Below are 25,483 nucleotides of genomic sequence, written 5' to 3' on the forward strand. Positions count from 1 at the left end.
CATTCTATATTATGTTAACATTATTCTTAAATGTGATTTTTTAAAATGGACTAAATATGTTTTTAATGAGAAGAATTAGTTTGGGTTTGAAAGCTCTTTTTTTCTGTTTAGGCAATATGTCAGTATTGAGGGCACCCAGATATCAGAGCTCTGGAAGGCATGTTGATACTGTTTTCTTCTTTCTCTCCTGGGTGTGAGAAGTATAACAGATCTTAAAGATCTGTATTCTTGTTTGTTTAAAAAAACTGATACATAAGAGAGTGTGTGTTGTGTGTGTGTATGTGTCTGTGTGTGTGTGTGCGTCTGTGTGTGTGTGTATCTGAAATGATAACAATATATTCTTTGGAAAGTATTTTGTTCTTTCTCAATTAAATTTATTCATTTGTTCAAATTGGCTACCCTTTATTATCACAGGCATAGGGAAATTAGAATCCTACTGCTTTAGTGTACATTGAAATATACAGAGAAGAGTATGTTAAAGTGAGGACTCTGTTATCTCACATAGATGAGAGTTTCTGGATATTTTCTATATCTTTTTATTGTTCATTAAGGGAAATTTTCTGCTAAAATGTGTCTTCACACTTTCTCTTCTGTTCAAATAACTCCTCCCTTAATGTAGGTAAACATACTAACTTCTGGGTTTTGGATAATTCTGTATCATTGAGTTGAGTCAACTGGGCAGTCTGTTTTGCAAATGAAATTTCAGGTTTCTGTGTGTACTACTTACTAGTATTAGAAGCATTTATTTAGCATTTTTCTTTAGTTCTTTCTGGACAATATAGCTACATTTGCAGTTTCGTTTGAAAGTCAGTTTTTCTCTTATGTGAAAATACTAGAGAATTCTAGATTCCCAACAAGGCTTTATTTTTGTTCTAGATAGTTTTGACTCAGCTCTGAAAGGGATTTTTTGAATGTAAAGGAATTGATTTTAGGCCAGGGACACCTACCTTCTGGTCTAGTGTTCTTGTGTCTGGCTTATGTGGTGAGGGAGGAGAGCTTGTGTGTTATATGTCTCTTTGTTCTGAGCCCCCTGCTCTTTAAACCTATTTATACCTACTTATACCAGAATTACAAAATTCTGATTGTAGTTTTTTGTCTCATTTTCTTCTCCTACAGTCTGAACCTGGAATCCGAGTTGCCTGTTTTTCATTGTAAGAAATCAAAGGCCACAGAAAACTGACTCTGCTGCTGTTAGATTGAGTCAGTTCATCAGAGCCATGTTTGGTGGAGCAAGCTTTTAATCCTATCAGGTGAACCTCTATGAGTTCACGGCCAGCCTGGTCTACATAGAAAACCTTTTCATCCTGATGCTAACCCCCAGTTGGAGTGGCATTATTACCAGAATAAACTGAAAGGAAAAGCAGGTGCACATGAGTTCTTTAAAGCAATAGTCCTCCCATGGATGGTCTCTGAATGTTGGTGTTGGTGTTGGTGCATTAGAAGTGAAAGTAGAATTGGAATAATTAACTCTTTAAAGGCTTTAAGAATGTTAGTGACTGTAGAGAGGGTATCTTGTGTATTTGTATGGATATATTACCTTTCAGTTAAAAAAAATTATGGCCTATAGGAAAGGGTAGAATAGAAGGTGGGACATCCGGGAGGCAGAAAGAATTCTGGGATAGAGCCAGGTCGGAGAGATTTGCCCTGGAAAATGTGACCAGACAGACTCGTGGTTCCTGAGCACAGGTAATGAGCCACATGGCGGTATGTAGATTTGAGTAAGTGGGTTAGAATTTGTCAGAGAAAAGTCTAGCTCTATGGCCAAGGTATTTGTTAATATATGTTGAGTCTGCGTCTTATTCCTGGGATCATGGGGCTGAGAAGAAGAACCAGGTCCAAACTTCTACAAGTGACAACATAAATCCAAACAAAATCTAAATCTGAGCAATGACCAGTGTATAGTTTTGATTTCTGGAACAGAATGATGATGTTCACCTGGAATTCAATCCCAACATAGGTTGGGAGTGAAAGCATGATTTATTTCATATTAACTAGATGAGCTATTAACGATGTGGCTTATGTCACCGTGCAGACACTGAATATTTATGTTCTTCAATATATTTTAGAACTTAAAAGCAGACACCATGGTACCTAATCTCAGCTTTCAGGAGATGACACCAAGAGAACAGAACTTTCAAGGGAAGGCTACAGAGCAGGGAACCCTGACTGAAGGAAGGACACAACGACTGTTGTAACCAGAGTCTGAATGCCTCATCTGAGTGAATTGGTTTCTTAGAAGAAATATTTCCATAACTGTCTCGGAAAATTAGTCTCTTTACAATCACAAGATCTTCATTTGTTTTACTACCCTGCATTACAGTTCCACAGAAATTGGCAAGTCTTTCCCATTGGTTTCCTTGTAGAATACATTGTAAAACCACAAATATTAAAAAAAAAATCATAGTTTTAGGAACACATTAACGAGAAGAAAGACATATAGCACAGTAGAAAGGATCTAGATTTTGGTTTTATCCCAGTTGCTTCTGTTCCCTATTTTGTCACATTTAAAAAAACAACGGTTATTTTAGAAACGACCCTGATGAGGCAAAACAGAAACTGGCCATCTGGATTTCTTTTCTGGAATTAGTCTTTCTTGGTTGCCATCATTTGCTTACACGGTGCACCAGGAAGGGTGATTGTAGACACACATTTATATTTTATATGTGTATCAGTTTTTCAAGTTTTCTAGGGCTCTTATTAGCTGTTAAATGTTTTCAGAAAATTTTGAGATTAGTGATTTGTGTCAGTAGATCTTGGGATAACTTCTTGAGCTTGTTGAGTCTTTGTTTCATTGTCTCTGGTCAGTTTCTTCAGCATACTTGTGTACTAGGTAGCTTTTTCTTTCTGAATTTACTAATTCGTATTATTAAACAGAAAAAATTTAAGTTCTAGAAAGCAAGGGATGTGTAACCAAAGGAAGTACACAGTATGTGTCCCATGCTGAAAATTAAGAAAATACTTAGTGAACATCTGTCAAAATGAGGGAAAAAAAAAACAGTTGTGCATGTTTGGTGGTGTTTCTAAGTTCCTTTGTTGCTCAGTCTGGTGGGTAGACACCAAGTCAGCTGCTTGTTTTAGTAGTCTGCATCTAGATTTTGACCTGGGTAGGTGCTTGTTCTTTGAAAGTAGAAGGAAACTAATCTTTTGTCTTGCTTTCCATCACTGGCTGGCCAAGCATGGTTTTGCAGCAGAATATTTTCTTTGCTTACTTAATTAGCTGCATCTTAGTAGCCACTGGATTTTTAAAATATTTAACATCCTTTTATAATTCATATCTTCTTCATTTCTTTTGGATGGGCCACTGGAAGTCAAATATTAGAGGAAATGTTTTAAGTTCCACTTGCTATTGAAAAGTGACAAAATGAAATATTCCTTTTCTTTAAAAAAGTAGTCATAATACCTTGATACAATATTCTTGTTTTAACTTTATGACATTGATTTTTGTATCTTAGGTCTTTGACCCATTTGGAGCCTGTAAAATTATTTGCTAGATATAGAAGGACTAGATTGTCTTGTATCAAATTTACAGCCAAACCTGTGCCTAAAACTCTTTCTCCAATGCCTTTCTTCTACTTTTTTTCCAATATCACATTCTCTAAGTCATTATTAGACATCGCACAAAAATTAAATGTACTAAGAGTCATTTTAGAAGTTAGTATCTTTGACTTCTACACATTAGCTCTCTAAAAATTAGGTCTAATATTGACTTGTATTATTAGATGAATCATCTTTTGTGTTTTTTGGAAACTGATTTCTTGTTCCTTATATTAAGAAATTAGGTCAATGTAACCAGAGCATTTGATCCATCTGTGACTTCCTTTGTGTGCTGTTTCCTGAATCATCTCTTTGATGACTCCGTTTAGAGCTATTTAATCTCTGCACATGTTTGGGGCCTTTTACAAACCCTTCCTGGATTCTGAGGATTCAGATGTTTTCTACCCTGTTAGCAACTTTACTTTTCATTCTACAGGAGCAACAGTTAAAAAATTCTATTAGTCACAGACTGAGTCTCAGTGATTACTCTTTCACAATTTTGTGTCCTGGTCTCTGATTTCTCCAACTATTCTTCCACATTCTTTCTCCATGTGCTTGTCTAGTTAGCCCTCCAGTGAGGACCGTGTATCCTTGCATTTCCACGAATCTCACATAGAGGAGCTCACTCTGCTTGCCTTAAACCTAATGAGAAATCTGTTTGTGTTACTGCATTTGGTTTACACGTATTTTATTAATGCCTTGTGCACCTATGGTCATCAGAGATGTTGGTGTATGACTTTCTTTTCCGGTTGTTTGGTTTCAGCATCAGGATTAGACTCCCAGTAAATGTTTTCTAACTGTTTTTGGAATATCTTACCTTTTCAACTTTGAGAATGTGGTGGCCGTTATTTTCATACTTTTCTTTCCCTAACTTTATATTGGCTCAAATAGGATTCAGGAAGTAATATTTACCTATTGTCAATACAGATTACAATACTGTGCACACTCAAAAGGTATACTTCTTGGTTCTGAACCATGTATGATCTTGGTTCCATTATTATAGGCGGAAATATTTTCAGAAAGAAATCTGCTTCCTAAATGTCATAGTTTAGGGCTCACCTGCTTTGTTTTGCAGCATACCCTGTTTTTGCTTTTTGTTTGTTTGTTTTGTTTTGTTTTTTGAAAAACTGCTTTTATTTGTTGTAGCACAAAACTGTTATTTAGCCTATTAATTTAAAATTAATAGTTTGTAATTACATCCTTGATTTATATGAAAACAAGTCACTATACCATTTATTTCACTTCTTAGTGTGTTTTTATTGAGTTTCACCAGGTCAATTAATGAACATAGGAGGAAGGACCATGGAAAGGAGTATATCTCTTACATATTCATAGAAGATTATGCTAAGCAGGAATACTGCATGTAAGACCTAAATTTCATTGGAAGAATCTGACTGAGGAAGTGAAAAGGAAAGGATGGGAAATAGGAAAACATTTGAAAATAAGGCTGTTGACAGGCTGGAGAGGAAGGAGGAGAATGAAAATTTAAATTGTGCTACCTGAAACAATGTATTTTCATGGATACAAATATGTCTTTGCCTATTTAAAAAAGTACTAGTTACTATGAGGTAGGATTTATCCATGTCAGTTATGGTATAATATGCTTTAGGAATTTAATTCCTGGGGTCTTAAATTGAAAGTTAGTGGTATGGTTATTTAAAAACTCATTAAAAACAATTTAAAAAGAGTTAATTTCTCACTGTAATTGTGCACATCTCCATTTCCATTGTTTATATAGATACTTATTACTTCTTCTTACCATCTTGTAAATGATGTTTTGTTACTTATAATAGTTTTTCTTTATGTGAGCATAGTTATAAACACACATGATAGTATAAAATAATACAAAGAACAGTGTACTCTATCTTACTTATCTGTGTGTAAATACTAATTTGTGTGTGTGTGAATATATATATGTGTGTGTATATGTGTGTGTGTGTGTGTGTGTGTGTGTGTGTGTACTTTTAATGTGTGAGGCATGTGCCTTGAGAGTGTGGCGGTTGCTGTGGCAACAGAAGCAAGCAGGTCTTTGTTATCTAAGGATGATGTCATTACTGGATTCAGAGGCTAGCTGTAAACCACTTCTGATGATAACATACCTCCCTTTTTCTTATCATAGAGAGAAGAAAAAAGGGAAAAAGGGGAAGCCAATGCTAAAAGCGAAATAGGGGCTTTAGACCTCTTAAACTGCTTCCTGCTGTCTAGGAGCATTACCAGTTTTGGGATGAAGCTGACTTTCACCATCCGGGCCCACTTGATAGTTGTGTAGAAGGAACTGTTTGACTTTTTGGTTAGAAAATTTTGAATTTGTCTTTGAAGGAATGTGGAAACAAGATTAATGAGGCAGGGAGGAAATAGTATCTCCAGGAAAATGGGGAGAAGAGGCATTAAGAAGGGCAATATCCTATTTCCATGTAGGGTTTTGAAAAACCCAGGAATTGGAGGCCTCATGCTGTTCCCTGCATTTCTGGATGTCTAATTGCAGCTGATGGAATGTATTTCTTACTGCCCCAGATTCGTTGACATAGAAACAGCATTCTTCCTGGAAAAACAGACAAAGACCACCTTCTTTAGCTGTCAGGACATCTAGTCCCTGTCTGTTCTGAAGCACAACTGCTGCCAAAGAATTGAACTTTTTCTGGATGATGAGCATGGTTTCATACATTCCTTGGAAACCGTTGTCAAGCTGGGATAAGAACTTCTTGTATACGGTTAGGGAAGTCGTAGGCTGTGCTGTTCCAGTGCAACTGAAGGCTCCTGGCCAGAGCTACTCTCTGGAGTTGGCTGAAGGTCCCTCTAGCCCCTGTCTAAATCCTGACAGCCTGCAAAACAGCCTGCAATTGGTTTTGTAGGTGTGATCCTGCTTCTACCTCTGATCTGTCTTGAGCCTACATGACCTGTGGTGAAGGGGCTTGCAGCATTGCCCTACATGACTGGTCTGTCTCAAACCTCTGTAAAGGGGTCTTTGGGGGGAACTGATATCCTGGGAAATTGGGAAGGCACCGGCAGTCCCCTTTAAGTGTCCTGGGGATTCAACCTATCTCTGGCAGGAATCAGGGTACCTTTCCTGCTTGCCCGTCTAGTGAATTACATTGATGGATTTCCATATATTGAACCATCTCTGCATCCTTGGGATGAAATCTACTTCATCATGATGGATTATCATTTTGATGGTTGCTTGGATTTGGTTTGTAAGAATTTTATTGAGTATTTATGCTTTGATATTCATAAGGGAAATTGCTCTGAAGTTCTCTTTCTTTCTTGGTTTTTTGTGTGGTTTAGGTATAAGCATTGTTGGTATCAAGTGTTGCCTTTAGCAGTAACACCATACATTCCCAGAAGACCTTTTGGCTCAAGTCTCACCTCCACCTGGGCATTTTTACCTCATAGTACAAATAAAAGCCTCCACCCTCACTGTCTTTTCTGTTCTTTCTCTGGCCCCTTCCTCTTGTATTTAATAAGGGAATTATTAAATCTCACCACATGGAACCGTGTTGGTATTGGTTTGGTGTGCTCTTTCTGGTTGGGCGCAGCCAGTATTTAATAGCAACAAGCATAATTATGGTTTCATAGAAGGAATTGGCTAGTGTTCCTTCTTTTTCTATTTTGTGGAATAGTTTGCACCATATTGGTATGACATCTTCTATGAAGGTCTCATAGGATTCTGCACTAAACACATCTGGTCCTGGGCTTTATTTGGTTGGGAGACTTTTAAGAACCGCTTCTATTTCTTTAGTAGTTATGGGACTGTTTAGATGCTTTGTGTGATCCTGACTTAATTTTGGTACCTGGTATCTGTCTAGAAAATTATCCATTCAATACAGATTTTCCTGTATTGTTGAATATAAGCTTTTGTAGTAGGATCTGATTATTTTCTGAATTTCCTCAGATTCTCTTGTTATGTCTTACTTTTCATTTCTGATTTGTTAATTTGGATAGCCTGTGCCCTCCGGTTTTCCAGGCTAAGGGTTTATTATCTATCTTGTTGATTTTCTCAAAAAACCAGCTCCCACTTTTGTGGATTCTTTGTATATTCCTTTTTTGTTTCTACTTGCTTGATTTCAGCCCTGAGTTTAATCCAATTTCCTGCCTTCTACTCTTCTTGGGTGCATTTGCTTCTTTTAGTTCTAGTTGTTTTAGGTGTTCTGTCAAGGTGCTAATGTATGCTCTCTCTCCAATTTCTTTTTGAGCTGTAAGTTTTCCTCTTAGCACTGCTTTCATTGTGTTCCATAAGTTTGGGTACATTGTACCTTTATTTTCATTAAATCCAAAAAAGTCTTTAATTTATTTCTTTATTTTTTCCATGACCAAGTTATCATTGAGTAGATTGTTATTCAGCTTCCATGTATACGTGAGCTTTCTGTCACTATTGTTATTGAAAACAAGCCTTAGTCCATGTTAATGTGATAGGATGCATGCAATTATTTCAATCTTATATCTGTTGAGGTCTGTTTTGTGATCAATTATATGGTCAGTTCTGGAGAAGGTACCATGAGGTTGTAAGAAGACATATTATTTTGTTTGGGGATGAAATGTTCTATTAATATCTGTTAAGTCCATTTGGTTCATAACTTAGGTTAGTTTCTCTATGTCTCTGTTTAATTTCTGTTTCTATGAGCTGTCCATTGATGAGAGTGGGGTGTTGAAATCTCCCACTGTTATTGTGTGACATGCAATATATGCTTTGAGCTTTAGTAAGGTTTCTTTTATGAATGCAAGTGCCCTTGCATTTGGAGCATAGATATTCAGGACTGAGAGTTCATCTTGTTGGACTTTTCCTTCGATGAATATCTTCCTTATCTTTTCTGAAAACTTTTAGTTGAAAGTTGATTTTATTCGATATGAGAATGGCTACTCCAGCTTTTTTCTTTGGACCATTTGCTTGGGAATTTATTTTCCAGCAATTTACTCTGAGGTAATGTCTGTCATTGTCACTTATGCGGGTTTCCTGTTTGCAGCAAATGCTGAGTCCATTTTAATTATCCACTCTGTTTGTCCATGTCTTATTATTAGAGAAGTGAGTCCATTGATATTAAGAGATATTAAAGAATAGGATTGTTGTTTCCTGTTATTTTTTGTTGTTAGAGGTGGAATTATATTTGTGTATTTCTCTTCCTTTGGTTTTGTTGCAAGAAGATTACTTCTGTGCTTTTTCTAGGGTTAGTTTTCCTCCATGTGTTTGAGTTTTCAATCTATTATTCTTTGTAGGACATAAATACCTATCTTAAAGAAATACAGCACAACACAGGTAAGGAATAGAAGCCCTTAAGAAAGAAACACAGAAATCTCCTGAAGAACTACAGGAAAGCACAAACTAACAGGTAAAGGAATTGAACAAAGTCATCCAGGAATTAAAAATGGAAATAGAAACAATAAAGAAAGCACAAAGGGTGACAACCCTGGAGATGGAAAAAGAAGGAAGGAGATCAGGTGTCAGAAACACAAGTATTTTCAATCAGAAATCAAGAGGTAGAGGAGAGAATCTCATCGGCAGAAGATAACAGAAAACACTGACACAACCACCAAAGATAATGTAAAATGCAAAAAATTCCGAACCCAAAACATTGAGGAAATCCAAGACACAATGAAAAGACCAACCCTAAGGATAGTAGGTATAGAAGAGAGCTAAGATTTCCAACATAAATTTCCAGTAAATATCTTCAACAAAATTATAGAAGGATACTTCCCTAAAGAAAAGAAAGACAGGCCCATAAACATACAAGAAGTTTACCGAACTCCAAATAGATTGACCAGAAAGGAAATCTGTGCCATCACATAATAGTCAAAATACCAAATGCACAAAAAAAGAAAGAATATTAAAGCAGTAAGGGAAAATATCAAGTAACATATAAAGGGAGACCTATTAGAATTACACCAGACTTCTCACCAGAGACTATTAAAGCCAGAAGATCCTTGGAAGATGTCATACAGACCCTAAGAGAACACAAATCCAGGCTACTCTATCCAGCAAAACTGTCAATTAACAAAGATGGAGAAACCAATATACTCCATGACAAAACCAAATATACAAAGAACCTATGCATTTATTATGTGTATCTGTGTGTCAGACAGACATCTATATACACATGTAAATAAGTTACATATTTACTAAATTACTCAAAAACATTTTACAATATTCAAGTAGACATATTTACACACATGCCTACATATACAAGTTTGGCTGGTATATACCCACGGGTTAGGTGTCTTTTTTGCATATCTATCTTTATAAATGTGTGTGATCTGTGTGTGTGTGTGTGTCTGTGTGTGTGTGTCTGTGTGTTTGTGTTTGTGTGTGTGTGTGTGGCATGTGTGTGATGTGTACATATTTGTGTGTGAATGCACACCCTTTTGTGTGGAAACACATGTGAAAGTCAGAGGAAAAGTTCATGTGTAGGTTCTCACCCCTTACCTTGTCCTGGGTAGCCTCTATTGCTACTACCACTGAGTAGTCAAGGCTACCTTGATCAGAAGCATCCAAGACTTATCTTCTTTTCTCTTTCCACCTTACCATGTGACCTGTGGTATCCACATCAACCATGCCCATGCTTATTTCATATGGATTAGTATTTGATATGGTGGGTGTTTGCGGCAAGGTCTTTTCCTTAATGAATAAAGATTTCAGGGCACCAATCACTGGACATATACTTCCAGGTTAGACTTCCAGGTTGGAGGGAGAAAGAGAGGATGAGAAAAGGGACCTGTGGATTGTTGGATTGTGGGAGAACTTGGGGTAGGTGATATAATGAACTAGAGCCTCCCACTTAGATTTCCGATCAGTCAGGATCAGCCACTGAAGGATTTCATTTACTATGGCTTACTAATAAGGATGTTAGTAGTTGTACCCAGTGATTGAATTACCTATTGATTCTAAACTAAGTTTGTGCTGTGTTTGCCTTCACACAGCTTCTCAACTGTTTTCCCGAGATAGGTACAGCCCCACTCCCACCCCCACCACCCAACCAGCCGATAAATTTGGATGCTCGAATCTGAGGTTTGTCATGGTAGTGACTTTCTAAGGTGACATAGCTAATTGGGTGAAGAGATTTCTGGAGCTACAGGCCAGAAAGTCTGTCAAGATGAGAACAGCCCACCAGGGCCAAATGACCCATTGGTGCCATGTGACCTGCTGATACATGGGGTAATATGGGATGGTGCCTTCTTCGGTATTTCACGCTGCAGGTGTTCAAATTCAGTTTGAACCAAAATGAGTACTTTGGTATTAAAGCCTAAGTTTTAACCAATAACAATATTCCAGCACCGACATTATATTTCTTAGCATAAAGCATTCTATGGGATATGTACGGTTCAGAATGAGTTCTCTGTATTTGATCTTTTCACAAGATTCAACCCAACTCCCAGCTCCTTTGGAGGTCACCAACTATACTATAGGCTGTTCTCCTATGGCACCAAACCTGGGCATAAAATGTAAAATGTTATCAGGTTGATTGAATTCCCATGAATCCATTTCCTTTCACTTTCCTCTTTGTTCAGCCACTGATGACTTTTGGTTGTCTTTTTAAGCAGCCATACACATACCACCTTTTACATTGTCTTTTACAGAGAGGCTCTATGTCTCATGTCTGGACAAACCACACCAGGTCAACAGGGCTCCACGTGGAGAGGTTTATTGGAATGGTAGAGACAAAGGCCAAGGGGGGAAGAGAGGTAGGAGAGAAAGAGAGGAGAAAAAAGGAAGAGAGGAGAGACAAGTGGAAGAGGGCAGAAAGGATCTGCCTTTTATGTGAAATGTGGTGTAACTCTAACATGAAATGTATGCTGGAAATGGATGACCGTTGCCTTGACAACAGATGCTCAGGTGACCAAATGACATCATTGCTGGAGGCAAAAGCAGTTCCTGATACCAACATTTGGAAATTTCGGTCACCAACTGGGACCCTCCTTTGTACCTGTAGCATACCTGTCAAAAAAATTAGATCTAACCATGCAGGGATGGCACCGTGTGTTTGTACCTTAGCAGCTGCTGAACTCCTTATTCAAGAATAAGAAAACCTAACATTTGGGTTGCCTATAATGGTCTTCTCCTCTTATAACATGTCACAGCTCCTACCTTTCAAAGGTTTACAGAATCTACCTCCCTCCAAGGTTCTTTCTCTTCAGGTAGCACTAATAAAAGACTCCACACTAACCTTTCAATTCACACCCACCTTTCCAATCTTCTTTCTCCACCAAATACTAACCACTCCTTATCTCACCCCTGCACTAAAACCTTAGAGGAATTACCTCACCCTTCACAAATACAGGAGGGCAATTTGCCTCAGACCGTCTATACCTGGTATACAGATGGAAGCTCCTTTCTACATGAAGGAGCCATAAGAGCCAGCTGCCTCATAGTGTCAGACACTGAGGCACAGGCCCTTCCTGCTCATACCACCAATCAACAGGCTGAAGTAGTAGTCCTTACCCATGCCTTTCAACTGGCACAGGGACATACCCTCAACATCTACACAGATTCTAATCATGCTTTCCATATCATCCTGACCCATGCCACTAACTGGAAGGAGCATGGGGTACTTATGACTAAAGGAGGATCAGTAACTAATGCAAACCAAATTATGGCCATGCTAAAGCCTCCCTTCTCCACACAGCTATTGGATTTGTCCACTGCAGATCCCACCTGCTAATGACTCTATTGTCTCCAAGGGAAACAACATAGCTGAAGAGACAGTCAGAGCTGCGGCCCTTAGGGGCCTACACTTGTCTCACCCTCCCCAGGACATTCTTACACTGCAACCCACAACCCCACTCTCACTCCCTAACACTCATCAAACTGTCCTATCTTCACAACATCTTTCATCCTAACAGCAAGGCATTGTCTTATTTTGTTAAAACCCACCTGAAGCCTACTCCTAAGGACTTAAGTTTCTTAAAATCCATCACTGCCTCTTCCAAAGTCTGTCAAATGTCAGACTTCAACCTCTGGTATTGTAGCACCCCTTTTTCTACCCATCAGGCCAGAGGTTCCCTTCCTGGAACTGACTGGCAACTTGTCTTACCCACATGCCAAATGTGCCAAGTACCTCCTAGTTTTGATTGACACATTCTCGGGGTGGGTGGAGGCATATCCCACAACTAACAAAAGGGTTCAGACAGTTTCTGAGCTCCTCTTCCAAGAGATCATCCTCAATTTGGTGTCTCAGCCTCCCTTCAGTGAGACAATGGTCCCAAATTTACCTCCCAAATTTCTCAAATTCTGTCTAAGGCCCTAGACACCACCTGGCATTTTCATATTCCATACCACCCTCAATCTTCAGGTAAGGTAGAAAGAACTAACTGCTCCCTAAAAACCACTCTTGTCAAACTGTCACAGGAACTTCGATTGGGCAAAACTCCTACCTCTGGCTCATTTAAGGCTACAAGCTCTCCCCAAGTGAACTCTCTTTGTCTCATCTTTCAAACTTATGTATGGATGTCAGTACTAATTCCTGGTCTTTCAAGTAAATGCACTCCCCTCCTAGACCATTGACTTACCCCATTACTTTGTCACCACCTTTCTCTCCTATGGAACTTTACTGACCACCACTGACTAAGGCCACATGCTGTCTCCTGTCTACTACCTATCAACATTTGAGACCAAGTTCTTCTGTCCCCTCCAGATCAGTAGCTCTTAGATGTCTCTCCTAAATGGTAGGGCCCTTCATGGACCCTGCTCTCTTAAGCTCCACAAGATGTTGAGATCACCCACCTTGTCCCCAATCCCAGAAGAATGAGACTCCACCCTAGCATCTGTGCTCCACTCCACTGGATTAGACCTGGGCTTCTCATCTGATCGTTTCCATCCATGGTACCACTTACATTTAGAGATTTGAGGTTCAAGGAATCCCCACTGATAACAAACAGACTTTCCCAATAGGATCAGGAAACCACTCCATGCTGGGAGCCAATCCAGATTGCTGTCATCCCTATATCTGTCATTCCTTCTACATATTATGTTCTCTTTGTCTGCTTCCTCTTTGACCAGACAAAAGATGATTGCAAAAAATGACCAGACAAATATGGGGGCTGCCCATATTGGTCGTTCCAGATACATATGTTAGGACCAAGGACCAATCACTTCTGTCAGCAATGCAAGACCTTGTTCTTCTATATACCAGACCCATGGAATCCCAGTTAGAAAACAGGAATTGTTTGTAAGCTCTAATGGAAAAACCAAGCAGGGTCTCCAGTGAGTACTGTCCACATGCAGAGAAATTTTGTACAATTTCCCAAACTCTAGATATTGGAAAAATAGGAGAAATAATCAAACACTCCTCCAGGGTCCTTACGTCCTTGACATCCCCCCTCACAAATGGTACTAACTTGTCATTTAGACTTTTGATTCAGACCCTTACCTTGGTGTACCAACTCCTTATGGCACCCAACCTGGTCACTTTAAAGACTGCTAGCTACGCAGTACCCCCCTGAAACTAATTCACAATTGCCAGTTACAGCCTCTCTAGTGATGCTGCCCAATAACCTTACCTCAGCTTTTATCAGCTGCCCTGACTCCGATGCTGCCATCGCCCCATACTTTTTTATATCCCTCTTATTGGTTTGACAGTTTTATGACATCCAGGACATGTTCTGAAGGGAAACTCAGTTCCCTAGACTGTAATAGATCCACCATCCTTGATGCCCCATCTCTACTGCAGTGCCCTGCAGTCCAAAACACGTCAATTCTCTGTGGCACTGGTATATATCATCACCTACCTGCCAGCTGGTCAGGAAGAGTTTGCACACTGGTGTTCCTTCCCTGAACTAGGAGTAATACATGGCAAAGTATCTCAACCAATTCCAGTTTTTGACATACCTGTCCAGCATAAGAGGGCACTGCAGGTTGTGCCAATCCTGGTTGCTGCAGGAGTAGCTACAGGTGCTGGCACTGGAATAGCAGGGCCGAAGACTTCCCAGAAATTCTTATCCAAGCTTGCAACCGTTTCCAGTGAATGTATGAAACCATGCTCATCATCCAGAAAAAGTTCGATTCTTTGGCAGCAGTTGTGCTTCAGAACTGACAGGGACTAGAAGTCCTGACAGCTAAAGAAGGTGGTCTTTGTCTATTTCACCAGGAAGAATGCTGTTTCTATGTCAACGAATCTGGGGCAGTAAGAAATACATTCCATCAGCTGCAATCAGACATCCAGAAATGCAGGGAACAGCATGAGGCCTCCAATTCCTGGGTTTTTCAAAACCCTACATGGAAATAGGATACTGCCTTCTTAATGCCTCTTCTCCCCATTTTCCTGGAGATACTATTTCCTCCCTGCCTCATTTATCTTGTTTCGACATTCCTTCAAAGACAAATTCAATATTTTCTAACCAAAAACCAAACAGTTCCTTTTACACAACTATCAAGTGGGCCTGGATGGTGAAAGTCAGCTACATCCCAAAACTGATAATGCTCCTAGACAGCAGGGAGCAGTTTAAGAGGTCTAAAGCCCCTATTTCCCTTTTAGCATCGGCTTCCCCTTTTTCCATTTTTTCTTCTCTCTATGATAAGAAAAAGGGAGGTATGTTATCATAAGAAGTGGTTTACAGCTAGCCTCTGAATCCAGCAATGACATCATCCTTAGGTAACAATGACCTGCTTGGTTCTGTTGCCACGGCAACCGCCACATTCTCAAGGCACATGCCTCACTCACATTAAAAGTACACACACACACACACACACACACACACACACACACACACAAATGAGCATTTACAAACAGATAAGTAAGGTAGAGTACACTATTCTTTGTATTATTTTATACTATCATGTGTGTTTATAACTATGCTCACATAAAGAAAAACTATTATAAGTAACTAAACATCATTTAAAAGATGGTAAGAAATAATACGTATCTATATAAGCAATGGAAATGGAGAAAAGTACACAATTACAGTGAGAAATTATCTCTTTTTAAATTGTTTTTAATGAGTTTTTAAATAACCATACCACTAACTTTCAATTTAAATCCCCAGGAATTAAATTCCTAAAGCATATTGTACCATAACTGACATAGATAAATCCTACCTCATAGTAACTAGTACTTTTTTAAATAGGCAAAGACATATTTGTATCCATGAAAATACATTGTTTCAGGTAGCACAATTTAAATTTTCAATCTCCTCTTTCCTCTTCAGCCTGTCAACAGCCTTATTTTCAAATGTTTTCTTATTTTCCATCCTTTCCTTCTCACTTCCTCAGTCAGGTTCTTCCAATGAAATTTAGTTCTTATACGTAGTATTCCTGCTTGGCATAATCTTCTTTGAATATGTAAGAGATATACTCCTTTGCATGGTCCTTCCTCTTATGTTCATTAATGGACCTGGTGAAATTCAATAAAAACACACTAAGAAGTGAAATAAATGGTATAGTGACTTGTTTTCATATAAATCAAGGATGTAATTACAAAATATTAATTTTAAATTAATAGGCTAAATAACAGTTTTGTGCTACAACAAATAAAAGCACTTTTTCAAAAAACAAAACAAAACAAACAAAGAAAAAGCAAAAACAGGGTATGTTGCAAAACAAAGCAGGTGACCCCTAAACTATGACATTTAGGAAGCAGATTTTGTTCTGACAATATTTCCGCCTATAGTAATGGAACCAAGATCATACATGGTTCAGAACGAAGAAGTATACCTTTTGAGTGTGCACAGTATTGTAATCTGTATTGACAATAAATCAATATTACTTCCTGAAACCTATTTGAGCTGATATAAAGGTAGGGGAAGAAAAGTATGAAAAGGGCGGCCACCACATTCCCAAAGCAGAAAAGGTAAGATATTCCAAAAACAGGTAGAAAACATTTACTGGGAGTCTAATCCTGATGCTGAAACCAAAGAACCGGAAAAGAAAGTCATACACCAACATCTCTGATGACCATAGGTGCACAGGCATTAATAAAATACGTGTAAACCAAATGCAGTAACACAAACATATTTCCCATTAGGCTTAAGGCAACTTCATCCCAGAGATGGAGGAAAGCTTCAATACATGAGAATTAACATAATCTACCACATAAGTACAAGTACCACCCTATTGCATACATAAAAGACCTGTGATAAAATACAGCCTCCATTTGTGAGGAAAGTCTTGCAGAGAATAGGGATACAGGGGGTTTATCTCAACTTGATAAAGGCAATATACAGCAAAAGTCACCCAAAAGAGGGAAGAATTCAAAGTATTTGTGTTGGAATCAGGACCAAGACAAGGATGTTCACTCTTCTCACTTCTCAACATACTTCTTACAGTGTTAGGTCAAGTAATTAAACAAGTCAAGTAATGAAGCAAATACAAATGAGAAGGGAAGAAATCAATATATGTTTATTTTCAGGTTTTAAGATTCTATACATAAAAACTAAAGCATAAAAAAAACTCCTAGAGCTGATAAATATTGATAAAAGTTGAAAAACACAGAGTTAAAGCACAGGAATCAGTATCCTTTTTAATATGCAAAAGACAAACACAGAAAGCAAGGAGACAATACTATTCTCAAGAAACTAAAACAAAACAACAACAAAATACTTGAACTAAATATGACAAAGGAATGTGTGCCATGAAAACTGTAAAACACTAAAGAAATTCACTGAACATATTCCTGCTTAAGAAACAGCTACAGGTGTTTCTTGCCCTCTTGTTAAGAGCAGAAGAATAAACAATACTCTGTTAGTACTCAGTGGCTTCTGAGAGTTTCTTAACATTCACATCACCACAGAGAACTACAAACAAATAAGAAACCTCTTAAGTTATTGAGAAGCAAATCCCAAGCTCCATGCATTTTTCATGTAAATAAAATAAACTATTTATCAACTTTAAAATGGAGATAGGATCTAGTATGCACCCTCCTCCCCCCCCACACGCCCCCCCCCATTACCACAGTCCTGTGGGTGTTACTCAGTGTGACAGCTCCAAGGACTATGTGTCCTGAGAGCTATGTGTCCTGAGGACTTGATGCTGTTATGGAGTTCTGCTCTGTTCACTGCCAGCATGTTCCTCATAATCTAAGAATTATGGGAAAACTCTAAGGGGCCTCAAATCACTCACTGGCCAACATATCTGGCATTAACAATTGATTTCTTATGCACATTTTTGCCCTCAGCTTCCTGATGAGATTTATTAAGAATTGCTCTTGAGTAGATACTCATTCTGAGGATTTAAAGTAAGATATGACTGATTTTTATATAAGTGGTCAGATCTGTGAGTCTTTTAAGAATACTTTTTAAGGATAAATAATGAAATAATTACTCCTGTCTTTGTGTAGAAGAAACTAAAACAATTGCAATTTAATGATGCTTGAAAGATTTGGCTGGGATATATAAGTGATGGAACAAAGAATAAAGCACAAGGGTTAGGGCATCCATCAACCATGTGTATCTGTTAAGGCTTGTGTATGATGAGCTGGAACACTGTTCCTTCTACCATCAACTCTGTGTGTGTGTGTGTGTGTGTGTGTGTGTGTGTGTGTGTGTGTGTGTGAGTGTGTGTGTGTGTGTTTGTGTGAATTTTCTCTCTTCCCTGGTCTTTCTCACTGACCCCAAGGAGTTAAGAGTTCATAGGTTTTTCGCTGATCATACAGAGTGCCAACCCCCCAGTAACTTAAGCTTTGCTCCCTCAGAAAATTGTCCGTTGAGTAACATCTCTAGTTAATCTTTGAGCGCCGAGTGTGGGCCATGCACCCCCACTGCCGTGGACTGAGAGGCAACACCAGAGTGTTCCTCTTCACTGGGCTAGCTGACCTGTTCCACAGTGCAGCAGAGTGCATGGGTCTCTCCACAAGCAGAGTGAGCTACTCTATGTGAGATTCATGTAAATGCAAGGATACACGGTCCTCACTGGAGGGCAAACTAGACAAGCACATGTAGAAAGGATGTGGAGGAATCGTTGGAGAAATCAGAGACCAGGACACAAGATAGTGAAAGAGAAATCTCTGAGAGTCAGTCTGTGACTAATAGAATTTAAACTGTTGCTCCTGCAGAATGAAAAGTAAAGTTGCTAACAGGGAAGAAAACATCTGCATCCTGAGAATGCAGGAAGGGTTTGTAAAAGGCCCCAAACATGTGGAGAGATTAAATAGCTCTAAACGGAATCATCAAAGAGATGATTCAGGAAACAGCACACAAAGGAAGTCACAGGTGGATCAAATGCTCTGGTTACATTGACCTAATTTCTTAATATAAGGAACAAGAAATCAGTTTCCAAAAAACACGAAAGATGCTTTATCTAACAATACAAGTCAATATTAGACCTAATTTTTATAGAGCTAATGTGTAGAAGTCAAAGATACTAACTTCTAAAATGACTCTTAGTACATTTAACTTTTGTGCGATGTCTAATAATGACTTAGAGAATGTGATATTGGAAAAAAGTAGAAGAAAGGCATTGGAAAAGGAGTTTTAGGCACAGGTTTGGCTGTAATTTAATAAAAGACAATCTAGTCATTTTATATCTAGCAAATACTTTTACAGGCTTCAAATGGGTCAAAGACCTTAAGTACAAAAATGAATGTCATAAAGTTAAAACAAGAATATAGTATCAAGGTATTATGACCACTTTTTTAAAGGAAAGGAATATTTCATTTTGTCACTTTTCAATAGCAAGTGGAACTTAAACATTTCCTCTAATATTTGACTTCTGGTGGCCCATCCAAAAGAAATGAAGAAGATATGAATTATAAAAGGATGTTAAATATTTTAAAAATCCAGTGGCTACTAAGATGCAGCTAATTAAGTAAGCAAAGAAAATATTCTGCTGCAAAACCATGCTTGGCCAGCCAGTGATGGAAAGCAAGACAAAAGAAGATTAGTTTCCTGCTACTTTCAAAGAACAAGCACCTATCCAGGTCAAAATCTAGATGGAGACTATTAAAACAAGCAGCTGACACGGAGTCTACCCACCAGACTGAGCAACAAAGGAACTTAGAAACACCACCAAACATGCACAACAGTTTTTTTTCCCTCATTTTGACAGATGTTCACTCAGTATTTTCTTAGTGTTCAGCATGGGGCACGTACTGTGTACTTCCTTCAGTTACACATCCCTTGCTTTCTAGAATTTAAATTTTTATATATTTAATAATACAAAGAAGGAAATTCAGAAAGAAAAATCAACCTGGTACACAAGTATGCTGAAGAAACTGACCACAAACAATAAAACAAAGACTCAACAAGTTCAGGAAGTTATCCCAAGATCTACTAACACAAATCACTAATATAAAAATTTTCTGAAAACATTTAACAGCTAATAAGAGCCCTAGAATACTTGAAAAACTGATACACATATAAAATATTAATGTGTGTCTACAATCACCCTTCCTGGTGCACCGTGTAAGGAGATGATGGCAACTAAGAAAGACTAATTCCAGAAAAGAAATCCAGATGGCCAGATTCTGTTTTGCCTCAACAGGGTCGTTTCTAAAATAACCATTGTTTTTTTTTTAAATCTGACAAAACAGGAAACAGAAGCAACTGGGACAAAACCAAAATCTAGATCCTTTCCACTGTGGTATATGTCTTTCTTCTCGTTAATGTGTTCTTAAAACAATGATGTTTTTTAGTATTTATGGTTTTACAATTTATTCTACAAGGAAACAAATCGGAAAGACTTGCCAATTTCTTTGGAACTGTAATGCAGGGTATTAAAACAAGTGAAGATCTTGTGATTGTAAAGAGACTAATTTTGCAAGACAGTTATGGAAATATTTTTTCTAAGAAACCAGCTCACTCAAATGAGGCATTTAGACTCTGGTTACAATAATGGTTGTGTCGTTCCTTGAGTCGGGGTTCCCTGCTCTGTAGCCTTCCCTTGAAAGTTCTGTTCTCTTGGTGTATCTCCTGAAAGCTGAGATTAGGTACCATGGTGTCTGCTTTTAAGTTCTAAAAAATACTGAAGAAAATAAACATCAGTGTCTGCACGGTGACATAAGCCACATCGCTAATAGCTCATCTAGTTAATGTGAAAAAATCATGCTTTCACTCCCAACCTAAGTTGGGAGGTGAACATCATCCTCCAGTTCCAGAAACCAAAACTATACACTGGTCATTGCTCAAATTTAGATTTTGTTTGGATTCATGTTGTCACTTGTAGAAGTTTGAACCTGGTGCTTCTTCTCAGCCCCATGCTCCCAGAAATAAGACGGAGACTCAAAATATATTAACAAATACCTTGGCCATAGAGCTAGACTATTCTCTGACAAATTCTAACCCACTTACTCAAATCTACATACTGCCATGTGGCTCATTACCTGTGCTCAGGAACCACGAGTCTGTCTGGTCACATTTTCCAGGGCAAATCTCTCCGACCTGGCTCTATCCCAGAATTCTTTCTGCCTCCCGGATGTCCCACCTTCTATTCTACCCTTTCCTATAGGCCATAATTTTTTTTTAACTGAAAGGTAATATATCCATACAAATACACAAGATACTCTCTCTACAGTCACTAACATTCTTAAAGCCTTCAAAGAGTTAATTATTCCAATTCTACTTTTACTTCTAATGCACCAACACCAACACCAACATTCAGAGACCATCCATGGGAGGACTATTGCTTTAAAGAACTTATGTGCACCTGCTTTTCCTTTCAGTTTATTCTGGTAATAATGCCACTCCAGCTGGGGGTTAGCATGAGGATGAAAAGGTGTTCTATGTAGACCAGGCTGGCCGGGAACTCATAGAGTTTCACCTGCTAGGATTAAAAGCTTTGGAGACCAAACACGGATTTGATGAACTGACTCAATCTAACAGCTGCAGAGTCAGTTTTCTGTGGCCTTTGATTTCTTACAATGAAAAAGAGGCCACTCGGATACCAGGTTCAGATTGTAGGAGAAGAAAATGAGACAAAAAACTACAATCAGACTTTTGTAATTCTGGTATAAGCAGGTATAAATAGGTTTAGAGAGCAAGGGGCTCAGAACAAAGAAAATATAACACACAAAGCTCTCCTGCCTCACTGCAGAAGCCAGACAAAAGAACAGTAGACCAGAAGGTAGGTGTCCCTAGCCTAAAATCAATTCCTTTACATTCAAAAAATCCCTTTCAGAGCTGAGTCAAAACTACCTAGGTATAGGTACTATACCTAGGTATAGGTATAGTTACTTCCCAACTAAAGCCTTGTTGGGAATCTAGAATTTTCTAGTATTTTCACATAAGAGAAAAACTGACTTTCAAACAAAACTGCAAATGTAGCTATCTTGTCCAGAAAGAACTAAAGAAAAATGCTAAATAAATGCTTCTAATACTAGTAAGTAGTACACACAGAAACCTGAAATTTCATTTGCAAAACAGACTGCCCAGTTGACTCAACTCAATGATACAGAATTATCCAAAACCCAGAAATTAGTATGTTTACCTACATTAAGGGAGGAGTTATTTGAACAGAAGAGAAAGTCTGAAGACACAGTATAGCAGAAAATTCCCCTTAATGAACAATAAAAAGATATAGAAAATATCCAGAAACTCTCACCTATATGAGATAACAGAGTCCTCAATTTAACATACACTTCTCTGTATATTTCAACATACACTAAAGCAGTAGTATTCTAATTTCTCAATACCTGTGATAATAAGGGGTAGCCAATTTGAACAAATGAATAAATTTAATTGAGAAAGAACAAAATACTTTCCAAAGAATATATTGTTATCATTTCAGATACACACACACAGACACACACACACAGACACACACACAGACACATACACACACACATACACACTCTCTCTTATGTATCAATTTTTTTAAACAAACAAGAATACAGATCTTTAAGATCTGTTATACTTCTTACACCCAGGAGACAAAGAAGAAAACAGTATCAACATGCCTTCCAGAGCTCTGATGTCTGGGTGCCCTCAATACTGACATATTGCCTAAACGGAAAAAAAACAGCATTCAAATTAATTCTTCTCATTAAAAACATATTTAGTCAATTTTAAAAAATCACATTTAAGAATAATGTTAACATAATATAGGATATATTATGGACTGTATGCCAACTTATAGATGAATTTCCATTTCTTCAGTTTTCTGATAGAATGTTAAATCACTTCTAACAATAGCATAGCATTATTTCCTGTTCTACATTCTAACCTTCTTCCTTTAAGATTATAACTTTATAAGATAAATCTTATTATACAATTTAGTTATGTGTAGTTTCACCTATTTAGCTTTGATAAACTCCATTCTGCACAACTCTACAAACTTTATTTAATGAAACAATTACAATGGCTACTACTAGCCAATGTTGTTGATAAGTAATAAAACACAAGGAGTTAGATTAATTCTCACAACACTATAGGGAACAATTACTATCACCCACAACTTTTATATTAGTAATATAAGTTCAACAGCTGGTGAGTGCCCAAATTGGAATTTATTTCCAGTCAGTCTGATTTCCAAGCTCTTAAATTATCATACTTGTTGTTATTAAAATCTCTTTGTAATAAAGTACCCACCACACCCATCAAAATAGAGCACACAAAACTAACACAGTTCCACTTGGTGAGATTTAATGGGAGAACAAGACAAGGGAAAGGGGCGAGAGAAAGAAGAGAAAAGAATGAAGAGAAGAGAGAGCATGAGGGCAGAAGAAGTCTGCCTTTCATTTGGAATATGACATAACTACTCCCACGTGGCGTTGGTATTTGGACCAAAGGAATACTGGGAAAGTAGGGCTGTTTCCATGTCAACAGTTACCAAATAGTGTTGCTGCTCAAGGCAATTCCTGATACCAACAATACTGCTGTTATAATTCGACATATTTCAAAAAGAAGTTCACAAAAAAACCAAAGTCTATATATACAGGGAATTTTTCTTTCTTCATTAGCTGTTACTAGTTCTGCCACATGACTATTATATTTATGGAGATGAAAGTAAATATTATCTCATAAGGAAAATTACTGACTTAGAATAACCAGAGATTGTTAATAAGGATTATTATAACCCAACTATCAGGATAACAATTCTTTATAATAATATTACTTCTTTTTTTTTTTTTTGTTCTTTTTTTTCGGAGCTGGGGACCGAACCCAGGGCCTTGCGCTTCCTAGGTAAGCGCTCTACCACTGAGCTAAATCCCCAGCCCCCAATAATATTACTTCTAATAATCCCCCTGGTGTTCCAAAATATGATATACAGGTCCTAAAACTGCCACCCATTTCTACTTGTCTCAAACTCTGGCCAAATCTTTCATGCACTGTGACAGCCAATTCTGTGAAAAACTGACACATAAAAGGCCAGTGAAAGCTGAACAGAGACTGGAAACATTTAAAAAAAGTCTATTCAGTCCCAAATCAAAGGATACCTGCCTGTTAAGGTAAAGGACAGAGCAAGCAGTGAAGATCCAGGTAAATATATTTAAAATGCAAATTATACCAGCCCTCAACAAACACCGAAAAGTCAAAAAAAAAGATCTAAGTATTAAAAGAAAAAACAAAACAAACAAACAAAAAAACCCAAAAACCACAAACACTCTTTCTTTTCAACAAGGTGGCCAAGTGGCAGATGCCAACATGCAGATCTTCATGAAGACCCTAATGGGCAAGACCATTACTCTTGAGATTGAGCCCAGTGACACCATCAATAATGATCCAAGAAAAGGAAGGCATCCCACCGACCAGCAGAGCAGATATTCGCTGGCAAACAGTTGGAGGATGGCCACACCATGTCCAACTACAACATCCAGAAAGAGTACAACTTGTATCTGGTGCTGCGTCTGCACAGTGGCATCACCGATTCATCCCTTTGTCACTTTGTCCAGAATTACAATTGTGACAAGATGATCTGCCACATTGCGACTCATGCCTGCACACAGTGTAGTCTACTGCTACAAGAAGTTCAGCCACTCCAACAACCTGAGCACCAAAGAAGAAGGTCAAATAAAGCTGGGGCCATACCTGGCCTGTGACCCTGTGACCAAATAAAATCCATTGACTGGGGGAAAAAAAGAGAGAGAGAGAATGCAAGAAAGAAAGAAAAATATCAAGCTGGGCACAGGACTTAAACCGTAGCATTCAGAGACAGAGGACAGGCACATCTCTGTAAGTTTGAAGGCAGCCTGGTCTACAAAGTGAGTTCCAGGAGAGCCAGGGCTATACAAAAAACCCTGACTCAAAAACAAAATAAAATTCTGACAATTAGCTTTCCTGTGTAAAACGATTATGACTCTTTAGCATATCCAACAAAAATTCATGTATTGGTGGCAAGAAAATACACTGTTAACTATGAATACTCTATGCTGGTACAGCACACCAGACCAACCCACATTTGGAAAACAGATGTGTAAGAAATATAGTAAGACACACATTTAAACAACTAACATTATTGGATTTTGTACTGAAAACTGAGATCTTACGAGTAAACTGTAGATACAAAAGGTGGGACTGGAGGCTCAGGAGGGGGTGGCAGGTAAAAGGAGAAAAAAAATGAAGGAATGGGAGAGAAGGAAGCCACTATGCACCAGAATAATGTGGCTGGGAGAAACCGGAAGTAATAAGGAGTCTTAGAATTGGGAAATAAGTTAGTATTGTATTAGATATACCCAATCTCGGCATATAACTTATAATTAAAATATTTGGATTGTGTGTCTTTTACATGGGCTGTTAGGGTTGGAAATTTTAGTAACAAATTGACAAACCCATGTCTGGGTTAGAACCGAAGTAACCCGATACAGAAATCCACCCCCATCCACTGAATATTAACAACTAGGGCTTCACTCTAAAGCTGCTTCAGGGTGGAAATTAAGCATGAATCTAAAGGGTGTACAGAGAGCTAACTGAGATGCTCCCTGCCCAAGCCCCAAGCAAACCTAGGCAACCAGAGGTAGCACACCAGCCCTGAGCTGGGACACAAGGTGGTGCCAATGCCACAACATAGTTGGGGTTCCCTGAGTCTCAGAGAAAAAAAAGGACAAGAAGTCAAGATTGCCTGAGATGAGGCCTTCACAACTGAAAATTAGCAACTGAAAACACA

The 25,483-nt window shown here is 38.2% G+C and overlaps 2 pseudogenes; one reads left to right on the forward strand and one right to left on the reverse strand.

Moving 5' to 3' along the window:
- The window catches only part of Nid2-ps3 (nidogen 2, pseudogene 3), a 96,599-nt pseudogene extending 81,505 nt beyond the window's left edge, over positions 1 to 15,094 (reverse strand).
- An 8,930-nt stretch (positions 15,095 to 24,024) lies between these two features.
- LOC134485543 (polyubiquitin-like) overlaps positions 24,025 to 25,483 on the forward strand; it is a 192,056-nt pseudogene continuing 190,597 nt past the window's right edge.

Source organism: Rattus norvegicus, chromosome 2 (genome assembly GCF_036323735.1).
Source record: "Rattus norvegicus strain BN/NHsdMcwi chromosome 2, GRCr8, whole genome shotgun sequence".
Lineage (NCBI taxonomy): Eukaryota > Metazoa > Chordata > Mammalia > Rodentia > Muridae > Rattus > Rattus norvegicus.